Here is a 23,126-nt window from a genome sequence, read left to right as displayed (position 1 = left end):
AATCTCATTCAATAGGGATGGGGAACCAAGAGAGGGAAGGAATGAAGTCAGCAGAATAGGTGGGTTCTCTCCTGCAAATGGGTGGTGTGGGGCTCTAGGGAAGGGGGTGGTGGTCCCTGCCCTAGAGTGAAGAGGCACCAGCCAAACCAAAGGAGCTTTCCCTTCCCAGAGTAACATTTCCTTATATCTGCAGAACTGGGGTCCTCTCCTGAACTGAAAATGGGCCCAGGATTAAGGCAGTGGTTGCAGTCCTGACTCCAGACTGCACTTACTTTGGAGTAAGGTAAAGGTAAGGTCAAGGACCCCTGGAAGGTTAAGTCAAAGGCGACTATGGGGTTGCGGCACTCATCTCGCTTTCAGGCTGAATGAGCTGGCGTTTGTCCACAGAAAGCTTTCCAGGTTACGTGGCCAGCATGACTAAACCGCTTCTGGTGCAACAGGACACCGTGATGGAAACCAGGGCACATGGAAATGCTGTTTACCTTCCCGCCGCAGTGGTACCTATTCATCTACTTGCACTTTGCCATGCTTTCGAACTGCAAGGTTGGCAGGAGCTTGGACAGAGCAACAGGAGCTCACCCCATCGCGGGGATTCAAACCGCCGACCTTCCGATCGGCAAGCCCTGCTGAATTCAGTAGGACTTACAGGTGAGAAGACATGGTTAGAACTGCAGTAAAGGTTTTAACCTCTCTTCAGGGAGAGAAGATTGGGGCAAATACAGTGGTACCTCTGGTTAAGAACTTAATTCGTTCTGGAGGTCTGTTCTTAACCTGAAACTGTTCTTAACCTGAGGCACCACTTTAGCTAATGCAGCTTCCCGCCACCGCCGCATGGTTTCTGTTCTCATCCTGAAGCAAAGTTCTTAACCCAAGGTACTATTTCTGGGTTAGCGGAGTCTGTAACCTGAAGCGTCTGTAACCCAAGGTACCACTGTAAAAGAAAGCAGAGCATAGCCAAACGATGAAACTCCCTCCTCCTCCAGGAGGCTGGTATCGCAACCAACTAGCATGACTTTAAAAGAGGATTGGACACAGTCATGGGGAAGAGAGCTGTCAGTGGCTACCATCATCTCTGCCTCTCCACAGTTGGAGACAGCAATGCCTCTGATCACCATTTGTTGGAAACCACAGTGCTCTGGTCATAGCTGTCGACTTCCAGATTTGAAAATAAGGGACCAGCAGCTAAAATAAGGGATTTTTAGAGCACAGGTATGTTCAACTTCTGAGCCCCTCCGAGCCAAAGGCAGAAAGCCCAGCTAGCAGCCAAATGAAGCCTCAAGCGGTGGTTCCCACAGCGCAGCAACCCGGCAAAGGGGATGCAGCAAGGAAAACCACCGCCACCTCTCCGCTGGGAAGCGCTGAGCAAAGGCGAGTCCCCAGGCAACGTGGCCGATTTGACTGGCACAAGGTATGCAAGCTGCAACTCCCAGTCATTCTTAGACTCCTTATTGGGTGAGCAACGCAGCCAAGCAAGACAGTTGGAGCCTCCCTCCTCCCTGGCCAGCAGGGAGGGAGGGAGAGGAGCTGCTTCCTTTAAAACCCGGGATATTTAAGGGACATCATCAATAAGGGACAGCAGCGGGACACGGCGCTGGGGTAAGGGACTTTCCCGCCAAATAAGGGACGGTTGAAAGCTATGGCTCTGGTGCTCATCTTCTGTTCCCTGGTTCCCTTGCAGGCACCTGGTTGGCCATGGTGAGAACAAGACGCAGGACTAGATGGACCATTGGCCTGATTCAGCAGGCTCTTCTTAAGGTTGTGCTGGAGATCAGGAAGGAAGGATTATGAACCAGGGGGCGAAGAGATAAAAAATGAGAGCTGCAAGATTCTGCACAATTCCTTGGAAGCGAGCCCCATCCAGAGTTACTTTTTATTATTGTTATGTACTGAAGTTCTCACCCTGGGCCAGCAGGGGGATACTGTAGATAGTTATGCAAATAAGGGATCGAAAGTGACATTCAGTGATTGGATAGTTTTAGAAAGTTGCTACAGTTGCGTTGTACTGGAGCTCTATATAAGCAGGCTGGCTGAACCCTTCAGTTCAGTTCTGTCCTGGCCTGTGAATAAACAAGAGCTGTTTGAAGAATCACTGTGTCGTCTGATATGTTCACCCACAACTTAACAATTATTATTTTTAAAGTATTTAATTTAATGATCAATGTTACAGCATGATCAACACCAAAGTGGATCACAAGGAATAGTTCACCGAAACATTGATGTTCAGTTGTCAGGTATCCGGAGAGGAGGGTTCATGATCATTTGAGTGGTGGACTTTCAAACACCCCAGCTTTTCTCATGGCCTCAAACTCCTTCATGGCATCATAGTTTTTATAGAACTCAGCATACGCTCTTTTCCTTGGTTCAGCCACACCAAACTTGTATCCAGCTGCACATCCCATTGAAAAAAGGAAAGCCACTACAATGTGTTTTCTCAGATGACTGGCCAGGAGGCCTCTCATCTGGGGCTTGGGCAACAAAGCAGCAGACATGGTGATGTTTTCTCGTCTCACAGAAAGCGCTGGAACCGCAAGGTCCTCCTTGTACACGGAAGTATCCTGCCCTGTCCTTCCTCATTCACCTTCTGAACGGCAGCTCCCGCCTGCGCACCACCCAGAGTTACTTCTGAGTGAAGGAAGGCTGAGAGCTGAAGAGAAGATCTACCACAATTGTGATAATTTGTGTTGGAAAAGTAAAGAAAAGGAAGGTACTTTTCATCATATGTGGTGGACTTGCTCCAAGGTAAAAGACTTTTGGGGAAAAATTTATAATGAACTAAAATAATTGATGAAATACACTTTTATGAAGAAACCAGAGGCCTTTCTCCTTGGAATAACAGGTTCTGAACTGCCCAAAAAAGATGTAAAAGTATTTTTGTATGCCACAACTGCTGCACGGATTTTATTAGCTAAAAAATGGAAAACACAAGAATTACCAACGGTAGAAGAATGGCAGATGAAGATGGTGGAGTTTATGGAGCTGGCTGACCTCACCGGGAGAATCCGCGACCAGAAAGAAGAGGAACACCAAGAAGACTGGTAGAAATTCAAAGACTATTTGAATAAATATTGTAATATTAAAGATATGTAATCACTTGAAAGAATCAATTAGGCCTAGGATTAAATTGTGATTAAATATATAAATAAGAAAATGTACAAAAAGAAAAGTAAGGAAATATGATTATGACTGTGATATGGTTTATGAAATAATGATATTGGAAACTGCTATATATAATTACTAAGAAATTCAGATGGAAGATATTAGAGGAAGCCAAAGAATATGTTTATGAAGACGGATTTTAATTAATTAAGTGATAGTCAAGTGATGATCTGTTGTGTTTCATATTCTTTTTTCTTTTTCTTTTTCATTCTTTTTCCTTTATTATTGTCAACTTTTTATTTTTTCGTTATGTTTATGTATGAAAAATAAATATTATTGTAAAATAAAAAAGAGAGAGATCTCTCTCCCCAAGTCGTAATGGAATCAAGTGATGTCGTACGGATCCACTGTGTAGGAACTAAAGCTCAGGGCACACATTCAAATGCTGGCAAATTCTGTTTCTTACGCTAACATCCCGAAGGATTTTAACTGGGAGAGATCTCCATGGGAGCGCTCACAAAGCTTTGAAGAGATCCTGCTCATCGGTTCCAAAAGGAGCTCCCCCTCCTTATTTCTCCTTTCTCCCTCTCTCTTTTCCTGATCTCCCAGATAAGATATCAAATGCCGATTCATTGAAGGGCAGCTCCTGAGAGCAATCCGCCACGGAATCGAATTAGACCCGTTGGCTCTGTGCATGGCTTGACCGGCTCCGGTTGCTAAATGACAGAGTTTGCCAGTAATTAAGTAAAACCTCGGGCGAGATGTGCCCCTGGGGCTCTGTAGCTCGAAGCCGTCTAATCCACGGTGTCATCATTAGAGAGGAAACAGAAAACGACTTGCCGCGTAGGGCCAAAGAAATGGCATTTTTATGGTAGGAAAGGGAGCTTCTCTTTAGAGAAGGTGGGATCCAGCTTCCTTGAACTCCAAAGGCGGGGAGCCTCAGGCCCTGGAAGCCAGATGTGGCCCTCCATGCCACTCTGTCAGGCCCCTGGAACTCTCCCCAAGCCACCCCCTCTCCCCAGTGCTAGTTTTTGCTTGGCAATACAGGAATGGGCTATATAGATGTGTAGAATCTACGGTGGTACCTTGGTTCTCAAACGCCTTGGTACTCAAACACTTGGAAACCAAGCAGTGCAAGTAAGTGTTCCGGTTTGCGAACTTTTTTTGGAAGCCAAATGTGCTCCATTTTGAGTGTTATGCTTCCGATTTGAGTGCCACACTTCCGTTTTGAGTGTTACGCTGAGGTCTGTCTGTTTTTGCTGTTTAGTTTGCGTTTTTGTGGCTCTTTCTTGTTTTGTTTTTGTGATTGTGTGGAACCCAGTTCAGCTACTGATTGATTGATTGATTGATTGATTGATTGTGTGACTGCAGTACATTGTTTATTGCTTTCATTTTATGGATCAGTGGTCTCGTCAGATAGTAAAATTCATGTTAAATTGCTGCTTGAGGGGTTGTTTTTAAAAGTCTGGAATGGATCAATCCGTTTTGCCTTACTTTCTATGGGAAAGCGCGCCTTGGTTTTGGAACAGACTTCCGGAACGGATTAAGTTTGAGAACCAAGGTACCAACCACTGTATACAAAAGTAAAATTTACATGCGTTGCTCTATCCACCAGTGGAAATTGATAAAATGAGCACTTTGTCAGGCGGACAAGTTGTGGTTTCAGATACGCTTGTTGTTCTCCTTTGGTCCACTCAGAATCCAAGCTGGAATCCAACATGGCGGCAAAGCTTTGCTCCAACACATCTGGTTGAAGACGTATGATCTCGAAGTAGAGTTGGAATGGAGGGCTATCTATAGGGGAGAAGGACTCCAGTCATTATCCTCACCCCAAAACCTAACCATTTTTAGTCATCGTAGGTCTATAGACATACAGTACCAATCACATCTTACGCGGGGGTCCGGTTCCAAGGGTTTGGTGTATACACGAAAATCACATATAAACCAAACCTGTAGAACTACTCCCATGAATATTTGTTTGTTATGTTGGAGGGAATGCCAGGTAACAGAGAATTATGTTCACATGTGGTGGGGATGTAAATATGTACAGTTTTTTTGGCAAAAGGTGTTTAAGGAGATAACAGAAATCACTGGGTGAAAACTTGCCAAAAGCCCAGAGGTAGCATTATTATCAATTTACGATAGAGTGGAAGGTTCATAGTCTATGAAGGACTTGCTCACAAATTTATTGACAGCTGCATGAATTATTATAGCCAGGAAGTGGAAGGGGCAAGTAGAATATAAAATGGAAGGATGGTATAAAGAGGTGTGGGGTATAGCTATTACAATTGCCATTAAGGCAAGGCGGGGAATATGCAGGAGAAATTATTTTGAGGAGATATGGAGGGTATTTATAGAATTTGTACTGTTAAAGCCGAAAGGGGACAAACCATCGCCACAAGCGTTGAAATTTTGGGAGGCCGGATAGTTACAATGGAATGGTCTCAGTGGTGGGGTGCACATTTTTATTCTTATCTGTTTATGATTATAGTGGTACCTCGGGTTAAGTACTTAATTCATTCCGGAGGTCCGTTCTTAACCTGAAACTGTTCTTAACCTGAGGTACCACTTTAGCTAATGGGGCCTCCTGCTGGTGCCGCGTTGCCGGAGCACCATTTCTGTTCTCATCCTGAAGCAAAGTTCTTAACCTGAAGCACTATTTCTGGGTTCGCGGAGTCTGTAACCTGAAGCTTATGTAACCTGAAGCGTATGTAACTCAAGGTACCACTGTATTGCTTTGTCAAAATATTTTTTTAAAAAAATTAAAAGAAGAAAAGAAAGAAGGGAACAAAAGAACTACTCTCATGGCTAGAGGGGGAGGGAGGGAGAGAAAAAATGCCCACACACTCCCAGAACCCACACAAATGGGGACAAATACTGGTGTGGAGGAAGCCCAGATTGCGCTTGGACTTCTGGTCATCTGTGGGAAGCAGGATACTGAACTGAGTGGGTCTTTGAGTTGATCCAGCTGGACTCTTCATAAAGTTAAAGGAGAAAAAGAACAGTGAGGGGGGAACCAGAGAAAAACAGGAATCTTTTCTACACAGACTTTACGCTTCAGGACAATAGGATCTGGGTGGGCCCTTGCCCCATCATCATCCTTATCAGTCATTAATTTTATTATTATAAAAAGGGGTCGTAAAATCACGGCCTAGCCCACCCGCCAACAGAAGCCTGCTCTTTCCGCAGCCTCACACAGACCCTGCCCCAAATGGAGGGTTTTTGTGGAGGAAGAAAGCACAGACATGCAATTAAAACAAATGAGGGCATGGAAGTTTCGTGCTCAAGGGCGTTTTGGCCTCTTCCTCGCAATTTGTTTTGTTCTCATCGTTTAGTTAAAGGAGCTCTCCGCCCTCCCGCTTCCCCGGGAGAAGGCCAGAGCTGCGAAAAAATGAAAGCAAACTCTTTATTCTTCAGTTAAAAAAAAAAGAGGGGGAAGAGATTTCCGTGTTTTCATGCTTGCTTCGTTCCAGCTGTCTGTTGCTCAGGCTCAGAATGTCAAAAGTCTGCCTTATTTTATGTTATAACCCTGAGCTAGCAGTCTGTCACTTCCTTTTTTTTTTTTATATATAATATTTATTGGAGTTTACAATAAAAATAAATGTAACAGGCATTGTAACAAATATCTTAACAAACTTTCACATATTTTTTTTTGACTTCCTCACATCTCCCGCTCCCACTTTCAGCGTTATAACTTTTTACCAGCAATTTGTTAACTTATTTGCATTCTTATATCCCGTCTATATATTCATAATCTTATAATTCTCAAAAAAGAGTTATATTTTCTCAATCTCACTTATTTTCTTAAGACATCTAAGTTAGTGGTGCTCAATTTATTTATGATCTAGCATCCTGCTTAGCATTCACTCAAGTTGCAATGTTTTTGTAAATAGTTCTTAAATTTCTTCCAATCCTCCTCCATCCTCTCTTCTCCCAGGTCACGGATTCTGCCGGTCATCTCAGCTAGTTCCATATAGCCTATCAGTTGCATCTGCCATTCTTCCAGTGTGGGTAGATCTTGAGTTTTCCAGTACTTTGCAAGAAGTATCCTTGCCGCTGTTGTTGCATACATGAAAAATGTCCAATCCTTCTTTACCACCCCTTGGCCGACAATACCCAAAAGAAAGGCCTCTGGTTTCTTAGTGAAGGTATACTTAAATACCTTTTTCAATTCATTATAAATCATTTCCCAGAACGCCTTCACTTTAGGGCAAGTCCACCAGAGATGGAAGAATGTTGCTTCGGTCTCTTTACATTTCCAACACTTATTATCAGACAGGTGGTAAATTTTTGCAAGTTTGACTGGGGTCATGTACCATCTATATATCATTTTCATTACATTTTCTTTCAAAGCGTTACATGCAGTAAATTTCAATCCAGTATTCCACAACCTTTCCCAGTCCTCAAACATAATATTATACCCAATATCCTGTGCCCACCTTATCATAGCCGATTTGACCATTTCATCTTGTGTATTCCATTTTAACAGCAAGTTATACATCCTTGAAAGTACCTTAGTCTTTGGTTCTAACAATTCCGTTTCTAGTTTCGATTTCTCCACCTGGAACCCTAGTTTCTTGTCATTTTTAAAAACTTCTTTAATCTGAGCGTAGTGTAACCAGTCTCGCAGTCTGTCACTTCCCAGGTGATGCGAAATGGGTCTGGAGTGCCGGGAAGGCGCTTGCCAGGCCGGGCAAACTGGACAGGCCTGGGTAGGTCATTGGTCGGACTCAGTAGAAAAGGCAATTGACAAGGAAATTGGGCTGCTCCAGGTGCCCTTGGGGCTGAACGCTGGAGGACTCAGGACAGACAAAAGATCAGACTTCTGCCACCGTGGTCAGAGTTGCTGGGAATCCCAAGTGGGGAGAGCACTGCCTAGACCCCTTCTTATATCCAGTGGCGGATGGTGCCCATCGGGGCAGACAAAGAGGAAAACAGGGAGGCCAAACAGGAGGCAGAGCCAGCAACAGGCCTTGCCAACTAATTCTAGTTTTGCCCCTACCCCAACTGCTTCCAGGTGGGTCTTCTACTGTGTTGAGGTCTCATGTGTGTTTACCTGGTGCAGCGGTAGACCTACATATACGGAAAACGTAATGTTGGTGGTAAACAAAAGAGGTTTAAAGACTCTCTCAAGGCAAATCTTAAAAATGTAGTATAAACACTGACAACTGGGAAACACTTGCCTGTGAGTGTTCCAGTTGGAGAACAGCCTTTACCAAAGGTGTCATGGGCTTCAAAGACACTCAAACTCGAAAGGGAGAAATGTGCTAAGAGGAAGGCACACTTGGCAAATCCACACCATGATGAACTCTCGCCCGGAAACCTATGTCCCCCACTGTGGAAGGACGTGTGGATCCAGAATTGGCCTCCACAGCCACTTACGGACTTATTGTTAGAACTGTGTTTATGGAAGACAATCTTACTTGACTACGAGTGATCGCCAAAGAAGAAGAATCTATCTGTCGGTCTATCTATCTATCATCTACCTACCTACCTACCTACCTAATCTATCTATCTACCTACCTAATCTATCATCTATCTATCTATCATCTATCTATCTATCATCTATCTATATCTATCTATCTATCTATCTATCTATCTATCTATCTATCTATCTTCTATCTGTCTAAAATAATTTTTATTAGTTTTCAATTACAATAATCCAATAATAGCCTCATCTTAACAATGCCAAATTATAATACAATTACTAATACCAAACATTCAGATGCCAAATTATGTAATTTAAGTGCCCCTCCCGCGTGCTAGAATTGATGGTTTGATTATTTACTTTCTTACTGCGTTCCAAAATCTTATTAATTTCAGTTACACTCCAGTCAAAATAACAATCCCTTACGCAACAACGGCAGTATTAACGACTTCCATTCGTATTGACACATTAAACGATTTATAAAGCTACAGGTGAAGCATTCCAACTATATCCTTGTTCTTCCTGTGTGTGGCAATTATTCTGTCCATGATGTTTCTTCCTGTCCTTGTAAAATATTATGTCTATCTTTACCCGGTTGTTGCTGTTCTCCATCATGCCTTGGGCGGAGCTGATATCCCACTGTTGTTTCAGAAGTTCTCCATTGCTCTGTCCTGTGCTTCATTGTTTTGCAACTTCAACAGCAGCTGCAAAAATCACACTGTCCCAAAAAATAACCTGTTTTCACCATTTCCCCCTCTCAGCCTGGGAAGGAGAGTGACCTGCAAATAACTCAGTAGACCTACACTTTGGGAGCCCTGAAGCTTGAAGCTCAAGCCTTCACAACCAGCAAGGAGGTCTAGGTAACCACCGTTATCTTCTTCAATGGGGTTGTTCCACGACACATCACCACAAATATTCTGTAAGTTCACAGTTTGGGCACCTACTTAAGTACTTTTGTGAACTCCTTGCTATTCCTCCATACCCTCCTACATTTATCCAATGGAAATAGGGACATCCTATTCAATTAATAATAATAATAATAATAATAGCAGCAGCAGCAACAGCAACAATACCCCTACCATCCAGCTGGGTTTCTCCAGTCACTCTGGCAGCTTCCAACATATATAAAAGCATAATGAAACATTAAACATTTAAAAACGTATACAGATGTCTTCTAAAGGTTGTATAGTAACTTATCTCCTTGGCTCGAGGGTTGCATAGCTCCATACCCTCCAACATTTCTCCAGTGAATAAAGGGACGTCCTAAGGAAAAGTGGGACATTCCGGGATCAAATAAGAAACCGGGCAGCTTCTGTAAATCCAGGACTGTTCCTGGAAAATAAGGACACTTGGAGGGTCTGTTTCTCTAGGGTCTTGACTTCTGTTAAGAAGGGGGGTGGGAAATGACGTTAGCCACAGCAGAACATCCAACTTACCACAACACTCCACCTTTGCAACATCTACTGTACTGACTCTCAGACTTGGAATTGTTGAAGCACGTACAACGCAAATGTAGTGCAACTCAAACTGGGTCTACAAATTGGCCATTTTAATTTCCCATAATGCTCCAAGGAGACAGTACATCATGAGCATTGTGGGAAACTTCAATAGCCACCTAGTGGGGGCCCAAGACAGGTAGTAGTACCTCTGGATGGTGATGAGAGGAAAACCTGTGAAGGTTGCCACAGTACCAGCGAAGAGTTTTAAGATAAATACGTACAGCGCCCAGAAAAAATGGGGTGGGGTGGGTTTCAGTGTAGCAGTTGCAACCGAAATCTCAGATTAAACCTTTAGGTGTGGGACCAAAAAGTTAATTACTGTCTCCATAAATCAACCCCAAATCACTGCATAGCCCTTTTCTTCCTATTTTCCTGGGTGGCAAAGGAATCTCACGCCGAGAAAAGAGGGCTTTTTCTTCAATGAATGCAAACGACCAAGAAATTTCACACCCAAGCCAATCCTGGCAAAATGCCATTAATCTGGCTGGTTTTGCTTGGAGCGTGAATATGTTTGATTATTTGCAATTCATATGTATTTCTTTTTTTCCTTTTTTTTTCTTTAAGGGAAAGTGACGGGCAGGGTGGGGTTGGTGGGTGGGGGGCATTAATGCCAAACAGCATGTTGCAATGAACCTTGAAGTGATAAATATAAACTGCGCCATTGCTTTCCCCAAAAGGGGTTTTCCCACATTTGTGAAGCCGTAAGAAGTTCAAACGTATTTATGCAGGTATATGCCATTAAAAAAATATGAGAAAACGTATTGCTAGATTGAAGTGTGTGTGAATAGTCAGGGGCATTTTCAAAAGCTGTCAAGATTGTGCCCTAATCATGCAAATCAATCTCATTTTAAGGAGATTCTGCTTAAACACTGGGAAGAATTTTTCAGAAGGTGGTGGACTTTCCTTCACTGGAGGTTGGATAGCCATGACGTACCCTCCAACATTTCTCCAAAGAAAATAGGGACGTCCGATTCCATAATGATAATTTCCATATTTATACCCCACACATCTTACTGGGTCGCCCCAGCCACTCTGGGCAGCTTCCAACTTACAGTGGTACCTCTGGTTACTTACTTAATTCATTCCGGAGGTCCGTTCTTAACCTGAAACAGTTCTTAACCTGAGGTACCACTTTAGCTAATAGGGCCTCCCGCTGCCACAGCACCGCCAGTGCGTGATTTCTGTTCTCATCCTGAGGTAAAGTTCTTAACCTGAGGTACTATTTCTGGGTTAGCAGAGTCTGTAACCCAAAGTGTTTGTAACCTGAGGTGTCTGTAACCCAGGGTACCACTGTATATCTTCTTCTTCTTCTTTGGAAATCATTCGCAGCCGAGTAAGATTGTCTTCCATAAACACGGTTTTAACAATGAGTCTGTAAATGGAAACCAATTCTGGACCCACACGTCCTTCCACAGTGGGGACACTGGTTCCCGGGGGGGAGTTGATCACATAACCAAACATTAAACATTTTTTTAAAAAAACAAACAATGAAATAAAAAAAGCATACAATTTGTTCGATTGGCAGATCTTGATATCAGCAGTTTACAGTTGCATCTCAGTGTCTTTAATTAAGCCTTTGGAGTATTAATTCTTCAGCTCTCAAAACCCTGCGTCACAAGGAAAGAGGCAGAGAGTCCCAACCTCAGGCCAGCAGATTGCATTTTACATTTCCATGAGTTTGGGGTCACGTCTTCCAAAATTGTCATGAGGGATTCTGATACATGCTTAAAAACAGTTTTTAACCCCCCAAAAAAGCAGAGCTGGTCTAAGGGCTTGCTGTGAGGATTAAACAAGGAACAGGGAGAACCATGTCATACCCTCCAACATTTCTCCAATTAAAATAGGGACGCCCCATTCCATACTGATAATTTTACTATTTATACCCCACACATAGTAAAATTATCCCTACACATGGTCTGTGGGTGGCGCTGTGGGTTAAACCACAGAGCCTAGGGCTTGCCAATCAGAAGATTAGCGGTTCGTATCCCCACAACGGGGTGAGCTCCCGTTGCTCGGTCCCTGCTCCTGCCAACTTAGCAGTTCGAAAGCACAAAGTGCAAGTAGATAAATAGGTACCACTCTGACAGGAAGGTAAACGGCGTTTCCATGCGCTGATCTGGTTCACCAGAAGCGGCTTAGTCATGCTGGCCACATGGCCAGGAAGCTGTACGCGGCTCGCTCAGCCAATAAAGCGAATGAGCGCCGCAACCCCAGAGTCGGCCACAACTGGACCTAATGGTCAGCGGTCCATTTACCTTTACCTTTTACCCCACATATCTGACTGGGTTGCCCCGGCCACTCTGGGCAGCTTCCAACATATATAAAAACACAATAAAACATTAAACATTTAAAAAAAACAACCCTTCCCTATACAGGATTGCCTTCAGATGCCTCGTGGGTTGGATAAGTCCATACCCGCCAACATTTTTCCAATGAAAATAGGAAAAAAGGAAAAGTGGGACATTTCAGGGTCAAATCAGAAACTGGGACGGCTTCTGTAAGTCAGGGATGTCCCTGGAAAATAGGGACACTTGGAGAGTCTGCCATGTTTTGGAGAATCTTTAACCAGACATCAATATAGTTAAAGCTATGATTTTCCCAGTAGTGATGTATGGAAGTGAGAGCTGGACCATAAAGAAGGCTGATCGCCGGAGAATTGATGCTTTTGAATTATGGTGCTGGAGGAGACTCTTGAGAGTCCCGTGGACTGCAAGAAGATCAAACCTCTCCATTCTGAAGGAAATCAGCCCTGAGTGCTCCCTGGAAGGACAGATCCTGAAGCTGAGGCTCCAATACTTTGGCCACCTCATGAGAAGAGAAGACTCCCTGGAAAAGACCCTGATGTTGGGAAAGATGGAGGGCACAAGGAGAAGGGGACAACAGAGGATGAGATGGTTGGATAGTGTTCTCGAAGCTACCAGCATGAGTTTGACCAAACTGCGGGAGGCAGTGGAAGGCAGGAGCGCCTGGCATGCTCTGGTCCAGGGGGTCACGAAGAGTCGGACACGACTAAATGACTAAACAACAACAACAACAACAACAACAACAACCAGACGTCCCTGTTTCCCAGGGACAGTCCCCGGATTTACAAATCAGTCCTGTGACAAAATCCATCTATTTAGTAGAAAGTTGAAAAGTGTCCCCGGATTCATTGGGGAAAAAATCTGGTAACCTTACTTTAACCGTGATTCCAAGGGGTTGGACTTGATGAACTTTGGGTTACCTCTGAACACTACAATTCTGTGATTCCTGCAAGTCTGGGATTTGCCAAGTGATGCCACCACGAAAGACGCAGCTCAGCTCAGAAAGCGGGAGGGAGGGAGGGAGGGAGGGAAAGCATGCCAAATGAATTCAAGCTCAGAGATAATTTGAAGACCGTCAGCAGGCAGGGAAGCGTAGAAGGGGGAGGCGGATGGGAGGAAGGCGAGATATTTATTCATTTTTGTGACAATAGCCACGGGAGAAAGGAAACTGCCTTCCCCAGAGAGTTGCAGGGGGCTGCCAATCAGAGGAGGAATGGAACATGTCAATTCAGCAGAGAAGGTGCTGGTCAAGGGAGCGTTGTCAGAATCTGGGAGCCCCCTGGTTTCCAAAGCCATGGAGCTGCTGCCAGGGGTCTTGAGTTTTGCCTGTAATTGCTTCCAATGGCAGAATAAACGCAGAAACACACACATACACCACTGGAGATAACGATGGGCAGTTTAAAAACAGAAAGCAATTTAATCTTCAGGTTTGCCCCTGCCTGGACAAGCAAGGGCACTTGAGGGGTGTGTGTGTGTGTGTGTGTGTGTGTGTGTGTGTTACCGTGGTTAAGAAAACACAGGTGACTTTTAAAAATATATATAAAAAAATATTATAACGTTGATTGGTTTTGCATAAGCGAACAAGGCATGAACACAGAATCCCATAGCTCCCCTCCCCCAATAACACTCATTGGAAAATGAGCAAATGAGTCAACTAGGAAAATTTTTCTCCGTAGGAGAATGATCCACCGAGCTTATAAAAAGAGAGCTCTATTTCATCAGATGTGTAAAAAGTAAAACCTGAGCTTTTAGTGTTGCTAGTTAATTGAGTTTATACGCCATCCTTCCTCCCAAAGCAGTCCAAAAGGTGGCAAGTATACAAAATGTCTTCTTCTTCTTCTTCTTCTTCTTCTTCTTCTTCTTATTATTATTATTATTAGTGCTTTTTTCTGGTATGCATGCCCCTAAACATTTTGTGAATCTTTGTACGATTGTCCATTTACTGTATTTATTTTTCCCAATTTGAACTACAGTATAAAATGGTGGTTTTCTTGAGTCAAAATGAGAGTACCTCTAAACATTTTTTTTAGAAAAAAAACCACAGATGATGATGATGATGATGATTTGTACAAAGCCAATCTGAGTGGGTTGCCCCAGCCACTCTGGGCAGCTTCCAATAAATATAAAAACATAATGAAACACCAAACATCCAAAACTTCCGTATACAGGGCTGCCTTCAGATGTCTTCTAAATCAGTTAACACATCTAGAAACAATTCCAATACAGACAGAGATAGGGGAGAAGATCTGTCTAACAGAAAAGGGTTGTTGGAAGAGGAAATGTCTTCAGCAGGGACCAAAAGGCCTCCCCACCCCCAGGATGCTGAAGAGGAAGAAGAAGAGGACCGTGAAGACCTGATGGAGAAGTTGCCCTTTTGATGTAGTTTTAAATTAAGGCTTTATTCCCTCCCTCGTTGGCTCAAAGGGGCCTGGAGATGGCTGCAGTCATTGACACGTGAAGAATCAATGAGGTGAGGTTGTAAATAGACGGGATTATTGAGGCTTTGTGGATAAGGGGAATTAAGGGGAGGCGAAGCTGCCAGAGAAGCAGATTTATACACCCACCCCCACAGAAATACAGGCCGAAAGAAATACAGAGATTTGCATTATATTTGCACATGCTAGTTCATACAGATAAATACATATATAACTGCAATTTTAGAAATAGTTATAATCATTTGAATGTCAAAAAATACGAATGCCTCTCATCATCATGGGTAATTATTTCTGGAGGGGAACTTCGGTGCTGATCCAGTTCCCCACTCCCAGTGCAAACAAAGGGCCGGCCCTACTGTTAAGCAGAGTGAGGTAGCAGCTTCGGGCAGCATTTGCTGTGGGGCAGGGCATGGCAGCATCTTGGCTGCAGGACTGAGCTGCGTGTGGCATGCAGCTTGCCCAGTGCCTCCTAAATTAGTCTCAGGTGCTGTGTGGGTCCCTGTCCCATCAGCTGTGTTGAACTAAGATCCAGTGTAGGCAGAGGCATAGCAAGGTCAGGTGGTAAAGGGAAAGGGACCCCTGACCATTAGGTCCAGTCGTGGCCGACTCTGGGGTTGCGGCGCTCATCTCGCTTTACTGGTCGAGGGAGCCGGCGTACAGCTTCCGGGTCATGTGGCCAGCATGAATAAGCCACTTCTGGTGAACCAGAGCAGCACACGGAAACGCCGTTTACCTTCCCGCCTGACCGGTACCTATTTATTTACTTGCACTTTGACGTGCTTTCGAACTGCTAGGTTGGCAGGAGCAGGGACCGAGCAACGGGAGCTCACCCTGTTGCGGGGATTGGAACCGCCGACCTTCTGATTGGCAAGTCCTAGGCTCTGTGGTTTAACCCACAGCACCACCCGCATCCCCGTAAGGTCAGGTGGTACCCGGTGCGATTTATTTTTTTTTGTCACCCCCCCCCCCACACACACATTTCAAATTTTGGGAACGTTGCCCAGAGTTGTTGAGCTTTTTTAGGGAGGGTACCCCAAAGTTGTTGAGTTTCAAAAGTTCCCGCAGATCACACAAATCCAACCAACAATCACATAAAACCACCTGCAGGGGGGTGCGAATGTCACCTGCCAGGGTGCCAGGCTGATCAGTGGGCATATTTGCACAATCAGTACAAATCTGCCTGGAGGAATTTTGTCACCCACTCCTAGGCATGTCACCCAGGGCAGACCACAACCCCCGCCCCACTGTCCTTGCGACACCCCTCAGTATAGGAATGAGACCCCGTCTGCAGATGACACCCGATATGACTGCCAATTTAGCAGGCCCGATTCGAGGCATTGCAATTAGTATATAAAGTCCTTAAACGCTTGGAGGAGCAGTCTAGCAACTAGTACTCTCTGGAATTCCCCATTGTTATTATTTTTCAACATGCTACAGATGTTTTTTTAAAGTCTATTTATTTATTAAATTTGTATGCCACCGTTCGTCCGAAGATCACAGGGCGCTTCGCAGCACAGAAATGCAAAATCAGAATGCAACTTGCATAATAAAACATGAAAAATACAAAAGCAAACCAACAACCTCTCTCTCTCTCTGCAAACACTAAATGGGCAAAAGGTGGAAAAATGAATATCCCTTTGTTAAAAAAGAAAAAGAAAAAAGAATGAATGTTCCTTTTAAAAAACCTTGATTAAGATATTTCTGTTTCTTTGAAAACTATGACAGCCAGCAGGGGTGGCAATTTTACTAGGCTCACAGTCTGCATATTTTTAAAAAGGGGTGCCTTATTTATTCATCCCAGATGCTAATGCCCATTGCTCCACAGGCAATGATGAGATCTGAACAGGGGATTTCTTGGATATCAGTCTCTTAGCTGCTACACTGCACTGTATAACATGTGTATCTTATTTCACTGAGCGATGTGTTCCTGCCCGAATGCCGTTCGTTCATGGAGATTGCAGAGCAAGAGGTTCAGGAAAACGAGGGATAATCTTTGAGACAGGAAGAGAATTATGGATTGTGGTACATGATCTTTTACACAATGAATTATTGGTTGATTTATGTAGCTGAATTCCCACGGAGTAACCTCATGAACAATGACAAACCTAGACAGCATCTTAAAAAGCAGAGACATCACCTTGCCAACAAAAGTCTGTATAGTTAAAGCTATGGTTTTCCCAGTACTGATGTATGGAAGTGAGAGCTGGACCATAAAGAAGGCTGATTGCCGAAGAATTGATGCTTTTGAATTATGGTGCTGGAGGAGACTCTTGAGAGTCCCATGGACTGCAGGAAGATCAAACCTATCCATTCTGAAGGAAATCAGCCCTGAGTGCTCACTGGAAGGACAGATCTGGAAGCTGAGACTCCAATACTGTGGCCACCTCATGAGAAGAGAAGACTCCCTGGAAAAGACCCTGATGTTGGGAAAGATGGAGGGCACAAGGAGAAGGAGACGACAGAGGATGAGATGGTTGGACAGTGTTCTCGAAGCTACCAGTGTGAGTCTGACGAAACTGCGGGAGGCAGTGGAAGACAGGAGTGCCTGGTGTGCTCTGTTCCAGGGGGTCACGAAGAGTCGGACACGACTAAACGACTAAACAACAACAAACCTCATGAGAGAGTCACGAGAAGACTGCCTTTGATCGCACACAGCCCCTCCCTCTTCCATAACTCCTTGGGGGCTAACTTTCTATCTGGCTACCTACCCCAGATTAATGGTGGAGAGGAGAAAGAATATTCCACAGCTGCCCATATGCCTAAAAGCAAACGGAAGCAGAGAAGAAGAATTAGGGAGTTTGCTGGGTGGGGAGAGAACGAAGAACGATCAAGACTTGAGGAGATTAAAAGTGCTATACGTGTAACAGGAAGCGTGGATTCAGAATACGATCGCCTCCCCCACTTTGCACACATTCAGGAAGCAGGGGAAAGTGAGAAACTAAGAAATTCATTTCATTCAGAGCATGCGTGGGAAACATTATGGGATGGGTTGCCTCCCATTGGTCAGACCTGTATGAATGAGGGGCTCTCGGAGCTGGTGTTTTCCTAATACGAAATATGTTCTCAGGGTTATTCATGGGTACACTTAGTCACAAGAGCACCCGCGCAGCTCAAAAGTGGACACATTTCTTTGACGCTGGGATGTCGACGCTCCTTCAATGTCCTGTTCATTTTGAAATCTCCATATCACAAAGGACATATCTGGAAAAGGAAGTATGACATGCTAATATAATAAATAATAAATTTTTATTTATACCCCGCCCTTCCCGGTTCAGAAAACCGGGCTCAGGGCGGCTAACAACAAATTTAAAACACTTAATTGATGCAACAACAAAAAACAGCATAAAATACAGTATAAAACATCAATAACAATAAATTCAGAATTCAAAAATCAATTTAGGGGGAAATCCATCCAATAAACATTAGATGATCACCAGGGCTAGCTGGCTAAATTAGTCCTATTTGGGCCAGTGAGGAGACCAGGGGAGAATTTGCTGTGGGATCCCAGAGCTACAAAGATGGCAAAGCATATGAAGGGGCAAGATGACCTTTGCAGCCTTAAGGCATGTTGGAAAGGCGATCATAATCAGAAACAACCATCGCATCTTCACGCAGTGCATAGTTAAACCATGGGAACTTGCTCCTGCAGGAGGCAGTGATGGCGACCAACCTAACGGTAAAGGTAAAGGGACCCCTGACCATTAGGTCCAGTCATGGCCGACTCTGGGGTTGCGGCGCTCATCTCGCTTTATTGGCCGAGGGAGCCGGTGTACAGCTTCCGGGTCATGTGGCCAGCATGACTAAGCCGCTTCTGGCGAACCAGAGCAGCGCACGGAAACGCAGTTTACCTTCCCGCTGAAGCGGTACCTATTTCTCTACCTGCACTTTGACGTGCTTTCGAACTGCTAGGTTGGCAGGAGCAGGGACCGAGCAACGGGAGCTCACCCCGTCGTGGGGATTCGAACCACCGACCTTCTGATCGGCAAGTCCTAGACTCTGTGGTTTAACCCACAGCGCCACCCGAATGGTGACCAACCTAGATGGCTTTAAAAGAGGGGACTTCCGGGTTGGCGCCATCGCCGAATGGCGGACTCCCTCCGAGCTCCGGAGGGAGTCTGCTCGGCAGGGGCTGGGTCCTACCGCACCGGCGATGCGGGGACCCTTAAAAACCACGGCCACGGGGGCCGTGGACATGGAGACTCGGCTGGCACCGCTAGCGCCCTCCCGACTCGTGAAGGAGCCTTTTTAAAGGCTACGGATCGGGTGCCGGGGAGAAGCGTGGTGCTTTGAGTCCTCTGCTATCCCTGCCGAGCGCAGCCGCATGCCATCCGGCGGAGAGCGCTGACTTCTTCCATTGAAAATTCGGACTTTTTAACAACAACCCGTGAGTAATTTGGAAACCGGGTTCAAAAGGAGAAAAAAAAGAATTTTTTTTTTCGGATTGGACACGAGCGGGGGGGGGATCCAAAAAGGAAGTCAGTCCCCCTCCCTACTGTAAACCTTCCAAAACAAGGATGGGGAAACCAAGGTCCAAAAAGATTTGTATTGCTGATAAAAACTAAGAATTCCACGATGGAGAACTACAAGAACTGTGCTGGAGGAAGAATTGAGGGAGAAGGGAAACGTAACCCCCCCCCCTGGGAACCGGGGTGATTGAAGAGAGAGCCTGGTGAAAAGAGTCGGAGATTTTGACAGCTGTCAAAGTAGCTGTCAAAGTCGGAAAGTAGAGAGGATTTTATTATGAGAACTTTGCTGGTTAAATTTGTTACAATTTGTTATAACCCGTTAAAACTTGGATACAAAATGGCGAAAACATGGATAACAATCGGACTTTTGGACTAGAGAAAACAAAGTTACAACAATCCCCCTAGAGGAGTTTCGGGACATTACAAAGATGGTCGTAAGTGGAAAAATACCATTGGAATTTTTCAGGACTGGTTATCTTCTGGGAAAGCTGCAAAACGGAAATAATATTTTGTCTACAGGGTGTTCAGCTAAAGGAGACAATAGAATTTTCTATTGAAGAAAGGAAGGGACTGAACGCAAGTTTTTGTTCCTGAATAACAATAATCCCTGCAGAGTTACTAAACTTCTGAATTAGAACGTTTCAGCAGCGGAACAAGAGGAAATTGGACTACAACTTGGAAAGAACAATGGGGGTAGTTTTATTAAAGATTTGAAGTTAAATGTTTTAAAAAATAACTATAAAAAGAAAAAGCCAGCAAGGAGTTGGGGGAAATGATTTATGGACTTTAAGAATTCCAGGCAGATAACATGGTTTGGTGGTCAGGGGGAAATTAAACCGGGGACAGGGGGGGGAGAACTAAAATCCAAAGGCTTGTCAACTTTTTTTTCTGAATTGGCTCTTTTTCATCTATTATACTTTTTATTTCTTATTTCTTATATTTCTATTGTGTGGGGTGTCCTTATTATTAAAAAAAGGGAAATTGTGGAATGAAAATGGGGTGGGCCCTGGGGAGAGAACTTTTGTCTTTTATTAAGGGCATTGATGAGGAGTGTATAAATTTTAAATTCGAATAATGGTCTAAACAAATTAAGTTTCAATTAGAACTGAGAGCTTGTGGAGCCAACAATATGAAAGGAGAATATGGTAGGGGTGGGGGAAGGGGGGAGTCCCGGAAAGTGGATGTATGAAAATAAGGCTTTGAATGTACTTTAATCTTCATTTTCTGTATTTTTGAAAATCTTAATAAATATCATATAAAAAAAAAAAAAATAGATGGCTTTAAAAGAGGATTAGACACACCCATGAAGGCCACTAGCAGTTGGGGCAGCAATGCTTCTGAAGCCCAGTTTCTGGAAACCACAGGAGGGCAGAGGGCTCTTGCGCTGAGATCCTGCCTGCGGGTTTCTCCTCGGGACACCTGGTTGGCCACTATGAGATCAGGTTGCCGGACTAGATGGGCCATTGGCCTGATCCAACAGGCTCTTCTTATGATCTTAATGAGGACAGTGACACAAGGGCCGTCATTTATGCCGAAATCCAGCATTGCCTGGGCTTGGTGAGTGCAGCTTACTTCCAATGGAAGTACAGAGTGTATGAGGACCAGGACATTCACAGGGAAACCAAAATGCTTGTTTACAAAGCTATTGCACTGCCAACCTTACTGTATGCTTGTGAAACGTGGACCACTTATAAACGCCATCTCCAACTCCTTGAAAGTTTCCATCAACAGTGTCTCTGGAAATTTTTGGTAAGGCAGGCGGACAAATGCCAGTGCACTGGAAGAAGCAAAGATCACTAGTGTCAAAGCAATGATTCTTCAACATTCAGCTTCATTGGACTAGTCATGTTGTGCGGATGCCTGATTATAGTATTCCAAAGCAACTACAGTGGTACCTCGGGTTAAGTACTTAATTCATTCCGGAGGTCCATTCTTAACCTGAAACTGTTCTTAACCTGAAGCACCACTTTAGCTAATGGGGCCTCCTGCTGCTGCCGTGCCACCAGAGCACGAGTTCTGTTTTCATCCTGAAGCAAAGTTCTTAACCCGAGGTACTATTTCTGGGTTAGCGGAGTCTGTAACCTGAAGCGTATGTAACCCAAGGTACCACTGTACTTTATTGCAAACTTTAAAATGGAAAGTGTAATGCTGGTGGTCAACAAAAGAGGTCTAATGACTCTCTCAAGGCAAATCTTAAAAAATGTAGTATAAACACCAGCAACTGGGAAACACTTGCCTACGAGTGCTCCAATTGGAGAACAGCCCTTACCAAAGGTATCATAGGCTTTGAAGACACTCGAACTCGAAAGGGAGAAATGTGCTAAGAGGAAGGCACGCTTGGCAAACCCTCACCATGATCAACTCCCACCTGGAAACCTCTGTCCCTACTGTGGAAGGACGTGTGGATCCAGAACTGGCCTCCACAGTCACTTGCATACTCACTGTTAAAACCGTGTTTATGGAAGACAATCTTACTCGGCAACAAGGGATCGCCAAAGAAAAAGATATATGTATCTGAAGAAGAAGAAGACTCTTACTTTAGCAATGGTGATTCGATGACCTCCTCCGCTATACCTTAGCTTAGTGAGCAGGCTAGCTTAGGGTTGTGTTCTGATCTCATGCTGCATCACATGGGCAAGGCAGATCAGGCGTTGCAGAACCATGGAGAGCTCCAAGTGAAGGACGTGCTCCAACAGAGGTTGAGAGCAGGCAAAAGCCTTTTAAGCCTTTGCCTCCAGATGACCTGTTCTAGGCTCCGCCTCTTGTAAAGGGCCAGCCTTAAAGGGCCAGCCCTTGGGCATGAAGAGCCCTCCCCTTTCCCACAGTCTGCAGCCTGGTACTGCTTGACCAGGGAGGTCCTGTGGGTTCCTCAGGGGAAGGTCCCTGTGAGGAACCTGGCTGTGACCCTATAAGCCTAGGTGGTATGGTAGGTTCTTCTGGGGGCTCCTGATCCCCACCAGCCAGCTCAGACACCTGAAACTGCTCGGTCTCATAGGAAGAATGTATAAAACCGGCTCAAATATATGTTGGAAATGTAAGGAAAAAGAAGGGACTTTTTACCATATGTGGTGGGATTGTAGTAAAATTAAAAAAATATTGGGAAACGATATACAATGAGTTGAAGAAAATGTTCCAGTTAACATTTGCAAAAAAAGCCTGAAGCATTTTTGTTAGGGATTGTAGGGAAAGACACGCCAAGGAAATTGAAAAACATCTTTATGTACGCCACAACGGCGCAAGAGTCTTAATAGCGCAAGGATGGAAGAATGAAGAAATCCCGACCAAAGAACTGTGGCAAGAGGAACTGATGGACTATGTGGAATTGGCGAAGTTGACACATAAACTACGTGATAAGGACAACTGTGACTTTAAAGAAGAATGGGAACCTTTTACAAAGTACTTAAAGAAACAACAAAATGAATTGAACTCCTTGGCAGGTTTTGAATAAACACTCACAAACTTTTTATTGGTAACATATAGATAGATAAATTAAGGATCTTTACAATTTTATAATATGCAAAGAATAACATGTGCTGAAAAACCAGAGAGAGGAGCTGAGGAAAGTCTAGGGGTGTGTGGGAGGGTGGGTTTTCCTTTCTTGGGGAGGGGGGAAGGAAAAATGGGGAGGAAAAATGAGGATGATGTGTTTTTGATGAATTGTTATGTTGAAATTCCTAATAAAAAATATTCAAAAAAAGAAAGAAAAGAAACGGCTCGGTCTCCTTATCCAGTGGCTCTGCAGCCTCCGACTCCCCATCTTGATTTGTGCCAGGGTTCATGATACCCAGGAGTAAGGGAGGTCCCTGCTTCTTCCAGCATCATCTGCACCTTATTTTTCCAAAGGTGAACAGGAAGGTCTTGGCCTGCTGGCAGAAGGACAGTAAAGAGGAAGGCAGTCT

General features: G+C 44.4%; 1 long non-coding RNA gene and 1 pseudogene across 2 annotated transcripts in view; one reads left to right on the top strand and one right to left on the bottom strand.

The window, feature by feature from the left end:
* The window catches only part of LOC308465439, a 272,654-nt gene that overhangs the window by 114,545 nt on the left and 134,983 nt on the right, over positions 1–23,126 (top strand). The gene's annotated exons all lie outside the window — the stretch shown is intronic.
* LOC308465594 (cytochrome c oxidase subunit 6C pseudogene) lies at positions 2,138–2,606 on the bottom strand (annotated as a pseudogene). Its single transcript has one exon. The product of its transcript is annotated as a cytochrome c oxidase subunit 6C pseudogene (transcript).

The sequence above is a fragment of the Podarcis pityusensis genome (genome assembly GCF_964106645.2).
Source record: "Podarcis pityusensis genome assembly, chromosome: 16".
NCBI classification, from domain to species: domain Eukaryota; kingdom Metazoa; phylum Chordata; class Lepidosauria; order Squamata; family Lacertidae; genus Podarcis; species Podarcis pityusensis.
Note: the sequence above shows the minus strand (reverse complement) of the source record. Positions and strands in the feature narration are given on the sequence as shown.